General features: G+C 43.2%; 1 protein-coding gene across 2 annotated transcripts in view; it reads right to left on the reverse strand.

Moving 5' to 3' along the window:
* PTPN14 (protein tyrosine phosphatase non-receptor type 14) overlaps positions 1-8600 on the reverse strand; it is a 159740-nt gene extending 151140 nt beyond the window's left edge. The window contains exon 1 of one of the 2 annotated variants that reach the window (XM_044425499.1): positions 7761-8600. The gene's annotated coding sequence lies outside the window, so the exon portion shown is untranslated. The remainder of the gene's footprint in view (positions 1-7760) is intronic. The other variant, XM_044425415.1, reaches the window with a different exon arrangement.
* Positions 8601-15185: the final 6585 nt, after the last annotated feature.

The following is a 15185-nucleotide window of genomic DNA, read 5'->3' on the forward strand; positions in this document are numbered from 1 at the left end:
ATAACATGGAATGCAAGCCCACGTCACTGCCCCTTCCAGGGGCTACAGGATCAGTGCCTCTCTCCTGGCTGTAAGCAAGCACCATCAGTGGATAGAAAGCCTGGAGATGAGGTGGTCCATGACCTGGAAGGCAGAGTAACTCTCCTAGCTGCTGCCAACTGAGGTGCAGGAATATAATCTCTGTGCCAAAGAAAATGGATAGAGCCCCTGGCTTCAATAGCTCAATGAACGTCTATATCCCACACTTTGTGTCATGGTTGCAAAGAGCAGCAGGGCTGGCAGTTATAGAATTTCTGCATTACTTATACACTGCTGTCCTATTTCTTTATTTTTAATTGCCACCCTTACATGGTAGACCCAGGACACAACAGCCATGCACATAGTGCATGAGTGAAAATGACACACACAGTCCAAGATCGTTTGGAGGTTTTTACTGTACTCAACCACCTGCCTAAACATGCAACCTAGCTTAGATGGAAAAGCAGCTTGCCTGGTCCCTCAGCACATGAATTTATCTCATGACCACAGAGACAGGTGTCTAACACCAAAGCTGGTCCTCAGCTACAGTGCAGGTGAGTGCCAATATTAATCACTAGAGCTCAATGTTTAAAGATTTCATCAAATCACAGCTTTACTGGGACCTGCCCCCAGTAAAATGGCAACCTTCATGAATAATAGGTCCTTTAACTGAGAAAGCCAGGAGGCAGGAAGGGTATCACAAATAAAACAAAAATATATTGACTTCTACTACTTCAAGTGACATATGTTCCTTATGGGAGAATCTGAGAAACTAGCCTCTAAAACTGCGCCAGTCTTATTCTAGACCATGGATGGGCTACCAGTTGCTCTTTGGATGGTTCAGTCTACACCATCCATCAGTCATCACCAGTAAAGCCAATGGTAATTCATCATGGGAGTTATGCCTGCAACCATCTTGAGGTTCACAAGTTGCCCACCAGTTGCAGAGAGGCAACACTGCTTTGAGGAACGTTCAGTTTTATCAAACTTCTATTTAATACTTCCAAACTGATTCTCAGGAAAAAGTTGCACAAAATACTAATCTTGCTGCTTCAAACAAATTATAATTGTAAACTACAAATCAACCATGAAAATAAAGTTCCAGCAACATTCAATCTCTCTCTTAAGACAGAACATGCCAATTAAGAATTCTACACAGTGTCTCTCGCACAGTTCCAACATGATTAAAAGTTCTGCTGACACCTTTGCTATTAAAAAACAAAAAATAAATCCATCAAGAAAACATGCAGGATACATAAATAATTGTCAAAATATAGACATAATAAAACATCTCCCCCAAGCTGTCTTAGTATTTAGAATAAAATGAAACAACATACAAGTCCAAATAAATTTAACATATTAGACAGAACAAAACTGTGGATGGTAGCTAGTCATTCAAGCAGTTTGAAAAGACTTTCATCACAGAGCAAATGTCATGTTACATTTCTGTAGCTTTGAAGCCAATGGTGTCCTTCCACCAGCAGAATAGACATTGCTGGTGGAAGGACACTTAGAGAGCTTAGATCATTCGGAGAGTTCTTTGGAGCACTATTAGTGTGGTACATATATAAGTTTAATAATAAATTGATAAAATGTTGCCTTCCCCTATAGCCCTCCATTTGCACCTCAGATCTTCTGTGGAAGACTGGGGACCCTCAAGAACAGATTTGGAGGACATGCAGATAGACAGCGGAAGAAAGGCAATTTCTACTGCACAAGCACATAGATTAAATGCACTCTGCTTGCATAATGTTGGCTATATATTATGAACTATCTGTATATAGTTCAACAGTAATCATCATAAGCTTCTAGCATCTCAGGTACTACTCTGAAAACCTGCAGCCAATCAGTGTAGCTTGAGCTTCAGCCAAGTTACACTGCAGACTAGAAGTACTGAACCTCTTTCAGGCCAAATGGCCATTCAGATAAGCTCTTGGAGCTGGGCACGGGCATTTCAACCTTCTAGAATGTAGGGATAAACTCCACAAAGCCTGGGAAAACACCAAATAATTGGTGGCCATGAGAAAGTAATGGGACTAGGAAAAGAGGCATCGCTATCTGGAGAATTCCAGAGGGTCAAGTTTGGAATTCCAGCAACTAGACTGAGACCCCCAAATTGGATTCTTGGGCCTGAGATTCTCTACCCTGGCATAGACAGTACTGAGTTAAATTTAGAAATCTTGGAAGATCTAGGACACATGCCCCATCTGCATGGTTAAACTACAGAATTCACCTCCACAAGACGTGGTGATAGCCACTCACTTAGAAAACTTTAAAAGAGAATTCATGAAGGATAAGGCTATCAATGGCTACTAGTCATGATGGCTATATGCTGTCTCCAGGGTCTGAGTGGACCAGTCACTGGGAAACAGCAGGAGAAAGCTACTGTTCTCCTGCCCTGTTTGTTCGATTCCCAATCAGTCTGCTTGGCCACTGTGATCATTCTTCGACCTGACCCGGAAAAGCTTTTCTTATGTTCTGACTCTTTAGAGCAGTTTCCTTGTTCCCTAGACTTAGTCACATTCCTGCTAAGGAACCTGTGAGATGAAAATCCCATCAGGCAAGTTCATCTGTCTACCCGAATGCAACAGATTACTTTAGACTTTCCAAATCACAGTGTGCGCAAGCAGGAAAACCACTACAAAGGGGCACTGCCGCTCAACAAACATAGCAAACAAAGCACGCCAACTCAAACTAATCCAACAGCACATACTCTGACTGGCAGTAGCTCTTCAAGGACTCAGTTCTTTCCCATTATTTGCTAACTGATCATTTTAATTGGATACGCCAGGACTTTAATCTGGGACCTTCGGCATACAAAGCTTGTGTTCCACCGCTGCCCTGTGCTGCCTTTCCTCCTGCATAACTCAAATAACAAGCCAAGCATCTCACTAGGAGGCAAAGCAAAGAACCTCAGCTCACCAATCATTCTAACTTCATGAAAAATGTGCTGGTTCACCCCAAATATGGACATCAGCCAGAGCATGAATCTGATCAATCACAAAAAAGATATATCAAGTCCACAAAATTTAATTAAAACATAAGAACAGGTTTATTGGATTGCACCAAAGGCCTACAAGCTCAAAAATCTGTTTCTACCGTTGGCAGCTTCGTGGGATAATTTCATGTTCTGGCATTGTAAGAAAAAAAGAAAAAATATCCCAACCCATTTTCTCCACACAATGCACAACTATATATACCTCTGCTATGCCCCCTCTTACTTACCTTTCTAAACTCAAGGAATTCCAACTTTGGGTGTTTTCTTCACAGAAGAGTTGCTCCAGCCACCTTTTCATAGTAATTGTTCTTTTCTGCACATTTTTTAGCTCTAAAATAATTCTTTTTTGAAGTGTGATAGCTACCCACACTATTCCAAGAATGGATGCATCATAAATTTGTATAAACACATAGTGGTGGTTTTGTTGTGAATTCTTTCCTGCATAATCTCCAACATGAAATCTGCCTCTGTTGCAGGCACATATGTGATATACGTTTTCACTGAGCTATCCACAAACCAAAGATCTCTCCTCTTGGTCGATCACCATAAACTGCATCACTTTAGAGTTGTTTGGAATTAATGGCTCTTACCATTTTAATGTCCACTCAGCCAGTGCAGAGAGATCCTTCACAATCCTTTCTGATTTTAATATCCCAACTCCAGATCATGTATAAAGAAATTACCATGCACAGTCCTAATAAAGACTATTGGGAAACCCCATTGTTTACATTCCTCTAAGTAATGACAGTAAATGACAATTTATTCCTTCTGTTCTTTAACAGTTACTTATCTGTAAAAGTAAGTCTTCTCTTATCCCGTGACTGCTAAGTTTGCTTGGGAGTCTTTGTTGAGAGTTTATGAAAGGCCTTTTCAAAGTCCAGAGACTATCCACACCCACATGTTTTTTGACAGTCAAAGAACTCTAAGCTGTTAATGAGTTTGAACTTATTTTGTAAAAGCCATGTTGATCTGCCATATATACAAGCTGAATTTCCTATATATGCTTACTATTGATTGTGATGATTGGAAGAATCCAAAATTGGAGGTTTCCAATCATCCAGTGCAGGTCTGGAGGAATGACAAAGGCACTCTGCACCACTCCATCCTCCTTCATTTTTCTCATAGATGGACAAATAAGTCCATCTAGTGACAGTAGATGAACACATTGGCATCATTTTACGTTACATTGGCCACTTCTGTGTCCTGCTGTACAGAGGCTAATCTTCTGGGTACGGGTCATATATTTTTGTTTGACGATTCATCATGGTAGGCCATGTGATTCCTGTGTCTTCTTTACATACACAAACACCAAGTCTCATCTTGTTATGATCAAGACCTTTTCTGGATTTTATTTTCATACAATCACAACACGATTTTACGAAATCCATTGATGATAAACTGACAGGACATCAATACATCTAAGCCACTTGGAATCAATTGATGTCAATGCAATAAGACAACTACTGGACTTGTACATACATTAATTAGAAAATAAATCTGTTTTACCAATTTTAGCTGCACTTTCATACAATTAAGTATGTTAAAAGCAAGCTACTACACCTACCTAAAACTAGAACTACAGAATTTCATTTAACTTTTCGTGATCATTCTTTCTTTCACCGCTTCTGCTTAGATAGCCAGAACTGTTCTACCCACAGACAGGAAAGTGGTATAGCGAAACTCAGAGAACTCCAAGGTCGGCTGAAGCTCAAAAAATATTTAGGAAACATCACCCTAAGAGAGGACGATCTCAAAATATCCCCACAAGAACTCAGTGAAACAGAATGTTGAGTGATTGAGAAGGAAAACAACTCATAACCACATGGGAGAGAGAAAAGAGAAGGCAAGACACAGGTATATCATGGCTGAAAAGGACCATCATATGTATTTAAACTGTACTTAAACCCTAGGACATGCCCTGACTTATAGAAATAATCTTCTAAAAAATGTTCCAAGGGACAGTACACAGCTGCCCAAAGAAATCAATGGAGAAATCCAAGAATGTAGCTCATACTGGGCATGTGAGTCCACCACCACCCAAAAACAGACGGAAAAATAATATATCACAGCCCAATGTGGGCAAGAAATGCTTACTGACTCATGGAGAGGAACAAAAGAAATACTGGGAGAGGAGAGGGAAGGGGTTTCCAAAACCTTGAACTACATACTGCAATACTGTAACGCAGGTCTGCTGTGTTGATTATCAATCAATAATGTTTTCATTGACAAAAACATTGCCTCAATCAAGTAACACTCTTTAGTGTTGGATATTTTAATATAAAAAGTATTTATCAAAACTGTATCTAGGAGCCATCATCTCAGAAGAGGCATTCCAACTTCTCTCACAAAAGAGGAAATGCCTCTTTTTAAGGCAGTGACTGTAACAAATATGCATATTGTCTAAAAATAAAGAAAAGGCATAATTCGCTCCAACACTATTGGTTTATTCTTCTGCACATGTATGCATATTTAACTCAGTAAAGCCATATGATCAATCAAGCCAAGCCTAATATGAATCAGTGATAGGTCTACTTAAAGATCTGCTTAACTGGATTGGGAACTAGGCTACCCCTCTCCTCCACTGCCACTAGATATCCTTCTCATCAGAGTAAACTATTACACATGGTCTGACACTTCATATTGGACAGGTAGATTCACGCTCATCCACCTCTCCAAACTGGAAAAGTAGCCATGACAAATATGGATGCATACATTTTTTTCAGCTCTTCTGAATCTGTCTGCAAAGTATTCCTGGTAGCCTGTCTGGCACATCACCAATACCTTTTGTTTGTGCCCAGAATTCCATCACTATCCCCACCACTGTACTTCTTTAACTAAAGCAAGAATACATCATACCACAGTCACAAACTAGAGTACCCTGAAGAATGCCACTGGAAATGGGGGTGAGGGCCTTACAAAATACACCGAGGCCTTCATCACTCCTCCTTGCATGTCCAAAACTCAAGAAACAGCAAGATGGACACAATTTCATTGCAGGAAGCCCCAAAGACCAGAATTCTCCTATGGGCAAGGCACCACTTCTCAAACCAGGTTATCTTACAATGGTCTTGTATGCACATACCTGGCCCATCAAATTGAAGATTACCATCTGTAATGATTCTGTAAGTATGGACAACCATGATGCAAAGCAATAAAGAGTTTCCACGTAAGATATACAGTTCACACATCTACTCGCCTGTATCTAAAGCACAGAACGATCCAGTGGTGCACAAGAACATGTGAACCAGCCAAACAATAACCAAAAAAGGTGATCATTTCCTTGAAATCTTCATGTAGGCCCTATACATCAAGGAGTAAAAACCAGATTACTTCGAATTTTCCATGTTCTTTGCTCCCATCTGGCAATGACAGAAACTGGAGATGATGGTAATAGCAATTAGCTGCACAAATTATGGCAGACACTCCAATAAGCAAATACCTTACAGAACTGCTAACATCAATGAGGGCTCTTGCCTTCACAGCATGTTTGGGACCTGTGGCTGGCCAGATTTGGAAAAAGGATCCTGAAATCAGAGGGACCCCTTGGACTGGTACAGCAAGACTGTTTCTACCCTCTTAATTGTGAGGTCAAACATGAGCTTAGACCTTATAGACACTCTTGTGTCACTGGATGTCACAACAGCCTTCCTCAACCTGGTCCTTTGACATGTGCTGGACTACAGCTCCCATAACCCCCCAGCCAGCATATGCATATTTACTTAGAAGCAAGCATGGAAGCTGTAGTTCAGCACAGTTATAAAGCATCAGGTTGAGAAAGCGGATCTACAAGAAAACACTTGTTTTGTTCTGTTTAGAACATCTCTCCTATTGCATGAACTTGCACCATGCCCATTCCGCAGGAGCAAAAGACATCACAAAGGAGAGGGGGAGGAACCAGACCTTTGAGGTGCCTTTTCTTACCCAATGCCTTCCCTTCGTTATTTGCAACACCTTTCATTATGCACATCACTGGAAACAGAAAGACTTGTAATCAGGAGGGCCCTTTTGCCCGCAGAGTTCAAAACTAGCAAACCTCATCCCATTTACAATCTTTAAGCACACACATCACGCATACACACCTATTTTGTGTACACTGTGCGACGAATGACTCATCCCTTCAAAATATAGCTTTTGGAAACTTTTGGAGATTAATGGATTTTGTCAAGCAAGGAGCTGAGAAGCGAATGCCACTGCATTCCTTCGCTCTTGCCACAGTGTTTGCCAGAGACGGGCGACCAGTATAGACTTGACTGGTAGCTAACAAAGAGCAAGAAGATAAATCCACCCAACGGAGAGTGGGAGGGTTGGCTCCAAGTTGCAGAAGAGCAGTCACTGACGGCAGCGCTCAGAAGCTATTCATGGGGCAGAAAACTTAAGCTGTTTACAGGCTTCCAGACAACAAGGACGCAGACTGCAGAGGAGAGATTCTACCCAGATAGCTTCTTTCAAAAGGCCTTTGCTTTTCAGTCCTCCCTTTGCATGCGAATCCTGCCCATTCCCCAAGTCGATCTAAAATTATGCTTCATAAAACAGAACTACAAGCCTGTAGTTCACAAACGGCACGGTAACCGATCCTACAACAGAGACACTTTTTTGTTTTCCAGAGGCAAAACGTGCATCACAAAGTGACAAGATAATAGACTGGAGACCTGCTGACCCAACCTGTGCGCCCCTCAGCTCAAAAGTCAGACCCTTCAGCAAATTCCACCTCCCCGCTTCCAATGGTTACATCTGCCGTGCTTACCTGTTTCACATGTCTTTGGGTCCCCCAAAAGCAGTTGCTTCTCCCCAAGGAGTCACGTCCACTGGAATCTTTTTCGTACCCTTCTCTCCACAAGGGAAAAGAGGGGTACGGCAAGCTTTTATTAAAAAGTAAATAAAAAAATCACTCCTCGAGGAAGATTTACCAGCAATGGCTGGACTAGGTTTCCGTCTTAACTGAAGAATCGAAACGGAGCGGAAAGTTTTAGCCGACAGAACTGAGATCACTGCAAAAATTATTTGGGGAGGGGGCAGAATCAGAAAGGGGGGAGAATTGGGATGGGAGGGGGTAGGTTTTGCTGCGCGTAGGAAAGCGAGAGGAGAGCAAAAGACTCCTCCTCCTTTTCTAAGAAATGCACTTGTGAGTCCGGACAACTCCGGGGAAAGTTTGGAAAAGTTTAGAGAGGAGGCATAAAATTCTCGAAGAGGGGAACGGGGGCTCCGGAGCCAGGAGGGTGGGGAAAAAGAAACCGAAGGAGGGGATTGCTGGGTCGCTTATAAAGCGGGGAGGGCTGGAGAAGGAGGAGCAGGCGGCGGCGATCGCGGCGTGCGTGTGGCTGCTGCGTTGCTCTTTCTCTCTTGCAATGCAGCAGCGCTGGCAGAAGCCGTCGCCGACCTCGGAGTCACAGCCCAGGAATGCCAAGAATGCGGAGTGGCCACTGCGGGGCAGGAGACGTCGGGGAGTTGAGTTGGAGCCTTCTTTCTCCTCCCTCCCTCCCGCCTTCCGCACTTTTGTTTCACACACACACGCTCGCTCACTCGCTCTCGTACTTAGAAAGCGCAGGACTCGCCAGGACGCGCAGAAGGTGGAGCGAACCTGGAAAAGGGCAGCTCCTCCAGACTTTCCCAAGGATGATGCCTTTTAAGCGCGACTCTCCCCAGAAGGGCAGAACTGTTTCCAATAGAGAAGAGCGGAACTCGGGAAAGGCGGGAGAATCAAGGCCCCCGCGCGTTCGCCCTAACCGTTCCATTTACACGTGGATCGCGAACTTTAATTCGCGGCATGCGCGGCAGTGGAGCCGCTTCGGTTTACGCGCATAGAGGGGACCGAGGTGGCGCGGGGGATAAGAAAGCAGGCGATCGGCGCCCGCTCATGTGTGCGGCCAGCCCTTCGCGGGTGAGGGGGTGGCTGGTACGCGCTGGAAAGCGGAGGAGGGCGAGAGGGTCCTGGACAATTCGGAGTGCTCAATTACCGGGCGGGCGCAAGGGGCAGAGAAAGGAAGCGAGCGCCTGGAGAATCCCGGCGGTGGGTGTGTTGCGGCATCGGGCAGGGGCGGAGCGTCCCCTCTTTTTAGGGAAGTGAGGTTTGTGAGGCAGGCGGGAAGAAGCAGGGGACGAAAGAAAGTGGATCCCCCCCCTTCCCGCGCTCCTTGCGGCTGGGAGCGAAGTTTGAGAGCAGGGTGGAGTCGAAGAGGATCTTATGAGCGCACCAGCCACTCAGGGCTTCGTGATTTCCCATTTTCCCTCCTCCTTTTTGGGGAAAAGAGGACCATATAGAAATCCATCGCCTTCCAGGCTATTTCCGTAGGGAGGTTTTCTTAGCACACTCTTAAAGGCGCACTCTTGAGCCTGCTAGATCCCAGCCAGCCAATCTTTTCTGTGCGCGGCTTAGGACCGCGCACTATTTATGTTTGCAAGGCAAATCTTGCAAGCCTTTTTCGCTTCAAAGGACTGCCCATGAGCGTATATTCTTAGGAGAGGGGTGCTGATGGTCCCCAAGTTTAAATACCTGTATATACATTTAAATTTGCTGTTGTTCAAAAAGTCATGATTTACTTAGAATGAAGGTGTTACATCGTATTTCTGCCAGCCCTAAGACTTGGCTCAAGAACAGCTTTTTTTTTTTTTTTTTTTTTAAGGGAGCGTTCACGCATTTTGAAGGTACAATTCTGTGCAAGTTCTGACAGGAAAAAAAAACACGTGCTGGCTGGGGTATGCCAGGAGTTGCAGGCCCCTTTTTTGCCTAAATTTGCACAGGGTTGCGGCCTGTAGGGTGCAATTCTTCACACAATTAGCCAGAAAAGCCGTACAGCTCCCAGCATCCCTCTAGCCAGTCACACTGGAAACAGTAAGATTTTTCATATCCAAACTGGGATTGTGCCATCAAAGCAGAAAGCCTTTGTGGGGATCTCTTAGGATGACGCACACTGGGATAAATGCGGGACTGCCGGATCAGGCTATTTCAGCAAGTTATATGAAAAAAATAACAGCTCTTAGTAGCAGAGGAGCAACTCTATAAAGTTTTTGATTGTTCCACAGTGCATTAATAGAGTTGTTCATCTTGCTGAATGGAGTTGTAGTTTTATGGTAGTTTATGGTCGTTTTTCTTTTTAAAAATATAAGACATGTTGGAGATTCTATGAACAGAGATTCTGTGAGAGTTCTGTTCCAAGTCAGTTGCATTTTCCCAACACCAGTCAATGTTTTGTTTCTGGGAAAATTATTATTATTATTATTATTATTATTATTATTATTATTATTATTATATTTCTATGCCGCCCCTTGCCGAAACCTCAGGGCGGCTTACAACATGATAAGTGAGATTTCTCCACTGATACATGGAAAGAAAGAAACAGCATTTCTCTTGTGCAATGAGAAGTTGCACCCGTGTTACCAAAAAAAGTGGTAGAAGGCATAACTGCGACGATGCAACTCACCATTCTACCTTTTAAAATTAAAATCTTTTTATCCTCTGATGCTGAGCATTCCTCAAACTCAAAAACAAGACAATGTATCCTTTTCTCACGAATTAATTATAACTGAATGTCTAAAAAGCTCCCTGCAGTGTCTGTGCCATTGCATCAAGCCTTAGATTGTTTTTAATAATTACATACTTAAATAAGTGGCCAGAACTCTGCTCCTCAAAGTGATGCTTCTGTTGCAAGAAAATTGCATTTCCTGAACATTCAAAATACCCATGCATTGCAAGAGGCAAGCCACCCTAATATTAAAAGAAGTGGAAGTGGAAAAGAATTTCTTTCACAAATAAAACTAGCATTTTCCTTTCCTAAAGCTGTATCCCAGGCTGTGAAAATTTGTTAAGACGGCACTGGGCAGATTGTGGGATCAGCATCCAACAGTTCATAGTTTAAAAGAACGCTCATAGTTGTAATGCCACATTTCATATCATGTGGCTCCACACTACACACTCCCCTATGCTGTTTTACTTTGCAACAATTTGCACTCCATTCACTTCAAAGAAAAATACGATGCTGGTTTTTAAAGATACACTAGAAAAACTGAAGTGTTTTCAAGTATATCAACAGCAATACATATTCCTCTTCCTTGCTGTTCAGAGTGCTTTAGAGTCCATGCATTTGTGTTTATACCCCTGCATACTGCACACCAGAAATATCCACCTCCTATTCAGACTGGCTGTGCGGTACGAGACGGCAGCTGTAATCCCATTGAGTGCAATGAGATTTACCCGTGTGTGTAGTGAGGCAATTGAAACTTTGTCAACCAATGGCTGAAGTACATTGCAGAACAGGTATTTGGTGATGTATTCCAGTGGGCAGAGCCAAAGGCAAAGAGGCTGAAAGACCAAAACTACCAGCATACTTTAGCATAAAGCTTTTCCTGCTAGTTCTAAGCCTTAGAAGAGACAACTTAAACTTTTAGACCAGTGGAAAGGCGCAAAAGCCCAGAAACCATCAAACCATTGGTGTGTGGAAGGGAAGTTTGGCCAGGTGAAGTCTGGCTATCCAGGGAACACTGGAGGGTCCCATGGAGGCCCTGGACCTCATATTCTGCACCCCTAGTATTTTAATCTTAACTTCTAGAAAATGTGGAGGATGTGAACTGTGAGGAATGCTGTGACTGCAAGCTGCAGATGCTTAAAACATGTTCAGATGGAGAACAGTAGGGTTGGTTTTGTTGTTACAGGAAGGCCATTAATGCATGTAATGCAGCAATTCTAAACTGCCCTCTTTGGTGTTGCACCAAGCTTGATCTTATAATAAAATTCACTCTGTAAATGGGGAGTATATGGGGAGTAGTTTAAGCACTGGAGAAAGGCTGTCAAAATGTAATGTTGAGGCAATGCTCCAAACCATAGCAAAAATTCTTAGAAACTTACTGTATGTGCACCAAGAGCGGATGGAGAGCTGTGGCCAAGAGAGTAAGCCACAGATAAGAGCCCGAGGTCTGCCACATCTTTTGGACAAGTCCCAATAACGCTTGGCCATGTTGTAGGCCTCATGGGAATTATATCCAAAATATCTGGGGGGGACTCAGTTGCCTACTGTAGAACTAAATTACTAATGGGACTAAACTATTAACCCTAACTACTAACCCCACACTAGAGACATTCAAAAAGAAACTGGACAGCCATTGGAGCAGGATGGTTTAAATTGGTGTCCTGCAAGAGCAGGGGGTTGGACCCGATGGCCTTCATGGGTCCTCCCAACTCTACTGTTCTATGTTTCTATGTTATGGATTTACTAGCTGGTCTTTGGCCGACTTCCCATCTGCCGTACGAACGAGCATGTCAACTTTCCTTATGGGCTTTTTTGTAAGTGATGCATTTCAGTGAGATATGTGCTTTGAATACCTGAAAGCCCTGTACAAAGATCAGTGTTCTTATTGTTATTAAATATAATATTTCCCTATTATATCCAAGATCAGCCATAACCAGGCATTTAATCTTTTAATAGGTTTTCATGTGTTGTTATGTATATATATGTTTAATCTGTTATAAGCCACCTAGGAAGGCCTTTTGGTAGTTATAGGCGGCCTGTAAATATGAATAAATGAACAAATGAATAACCATTGACCTGCAGACTGCTCATGAAAATTAGCTTTTGTATGTGCTTCTACAGAGCAACACTAGAGGGCAGCACTTTTGAGCTGCCTCCAAAGTGAAGCCGTTCATGTTTAAACTGGCCTATAGTGATTGCCTCCAGGACACCGAGCCTGGAACATCTCCAAAGTATGTAAGATTATACATGCAAACATGCATGCATACTGAAGGCTCCCCAACCACCTCCATACAGTAGGCCAGCGCACTTGAAAATGCTCCTGAATAACACCCACCTGGTTATACTTTTTTGTTCTGCTTTAGAGCACGCTGCCCTAGGTGCTTTGCATGTCACACCCTGAGTTGGTAAAAGGAAGGAGAAGTCACATTCCAGAGGAGGGCTGGAGCTCCTACAAGACGTACAGATAAGACCTGGATGAGCAAGTCTAAGTGTCTTTGGAGCCATCCAATGGGTTTTCAAATCGGAATGCATGTATAGCTGCGAATGGGCAGCTGGGTGACTCTGCTTCAGCAAAAATGAGCCTGGTAGCAGCTTAAAGTCAGTGAGCTGCCAGATGCGTGTGGCCCCTGGTGCTGCCCATGAACACATGGAAGCTTTTGAAGAGGCACACAGTTTTGTGGAGTGGCACTGTACTGCTGCAATTACAAATTGCACTCAAATACATTGCACTTCTACTTATTTGATCCAAGTACTTACTTATGTGGTTCTTAACATTTACTGGACAAGTACTAAGTGAAGGACCAAGATACATGGTGACTGAGCACTGGTTCCAGAAACTTGGTTCCAAGACTTGGTGGAGGAAATAACAGCAGTAACAAGGCCGTAAGGAATCGGGCACTAAAAGTCCATCTCCTGGTCATTCAACATTTGTGCAACTGTAATGTCTTCCGAAATTTTACTGATGTGTTCACAAGTTATAGAAAACAGAAACAGCAAGTTAGAAGGGGTCTTCTGGGCCATCTAGTCTGACCCCAGCTCCAGCCAGCTGCACTTATAACATGCCTACCATATGCATGTTTAGCCTATCCTTGAACACCCTCACTGATGAGGCCTCAATGACCTCCCGTGGAAGCCCATTCCACACCCTCGGGGTCCTAACTGTACTTCTTGACATCCAAATGGAAACTTGGTTCGCTGAACTTGGCTCCGTTGGAACGCATCCTGCCCTCCTCTTCAGGGGAGAACAGGTCTCTACCATCATGATTTACTTAGGCTAGAAACTTTATGAAGGCAAGAAACTTGCTTTTAATTTAAAAGTGAAAATAATGTAGATTCCCAATTCAGTGCTTGTGAATTAATCCTGTGGATGTATGGAATATATAAAGTTCAGAGTAAGATGTTACAAGTATTACAAATTTGCCTGAGAGGTGCGCGTCATGCTAGGAAACAGGTTGTCACCCAAATCACTAAAAACCTAAGTCATGCCTGGAATTGAAACAAATCTTCCAGGCAAGCAAGAACCAGTTTGGCAACCAGAAGTCCTGGCCCCAAGAAGCTGTCCCAACATGGCCACGTCTCCTCTGTTTGAAGTGTGATCCTGTCCAGTTCTGGTTTAAAGATAAAAACACTAAAAATTGTTGTCCGTCAATAATTAACACCCAAACAGCAGACTAAGGCAGATAAAAACACAGTTCTGCATACTGTGGATGAGAAGCACTAGATTGCCATTTGAATTATAGTAATTCTTCCTCAAATGACATCTGTGCATACATTTTAGTATAGGCATGTTTTATGCAAATTGCTGTGCCCTTTGGGGCGTTGTAGCTGTAAGTGCCCATCCTGTGCTATGGTGTCGTCTGCCCATTTAACATCTCTCTAACTGCCTTGGTCATGCACAGGTCATGAGGTTTTCTTTAAAGGAAACATAGCCTAGCTTAAAATAAATAAACGCTGGATTTTGCTTCCACGTTGCCTACTTATTTTAGGAAAAGGTTTCGCACTGTTCTAATTGGATAGCCATTCACAACTCTTGACAATGAGAATACCTCCAGCTTTACTGTTCCCAAGCCATAACATAATGCAGCTTATCCTCCCTGTATACTTTTTAGATTGCTCTTTGTTGTGTGACACTCCCTTGCTCATCAAGAGTAGAACTCTGAACCTCAGCCAAGACCTAGACAAACAAAGAGCCCACCCATGTCTTTTTCACTTGGTGTGCATTCCTTAAGGGATCAAAGCCTACTGAGGTCTGCCTCCAACAAACATTGGGATAGGGTGTCCATTTATGAATTACCAAAAAAGAGGAAAGGCATCCGCAAAGCATCAGACAAAATCCAGTTTTGCCATAGAGGCTACAAAGAGAAGGGGAAAGTCCCCCCTCGCCGTCCTACTGATGGAAGCTGCTACTTGGGGGGGGGGGTCAATCAGGTGCAACCCATCTGGGACACAGCATGAGGAATGGAATCGCCTGGGTTATTGATGCATGCCCACCCTACTTACAAAAGATGCATCTATTTTTGAAGGTGGCAAAGACAGCACAGGCATGTAGAAAGCCATGAAGTCATCATTTTCCAATTAGGATGACATGCCCTGGCTTTCTAACTAAAGATGCAGCTATGGGGCATGCTGGGAATTATAGGCCTTTTCTCTCTCTAAACATGCATAGGACTGCACCATAAATTATACATTAATTCTATCTAAATATTCAT

This window comes from Varanus komodoensis, unplaced genomic scaffold (assembly GCF_004798865.1).
Source record: "Varanus komodoensis strain SLA01 unplaced genomic scaffold, ASM479886v1 scaffold1, whole genome shotgun sequence".
NCBI lineage: Eukaryota > Metazoa > Chordata > Lepidosauria > Squamata > Varanidae > Varanus > Varanus komodoensis.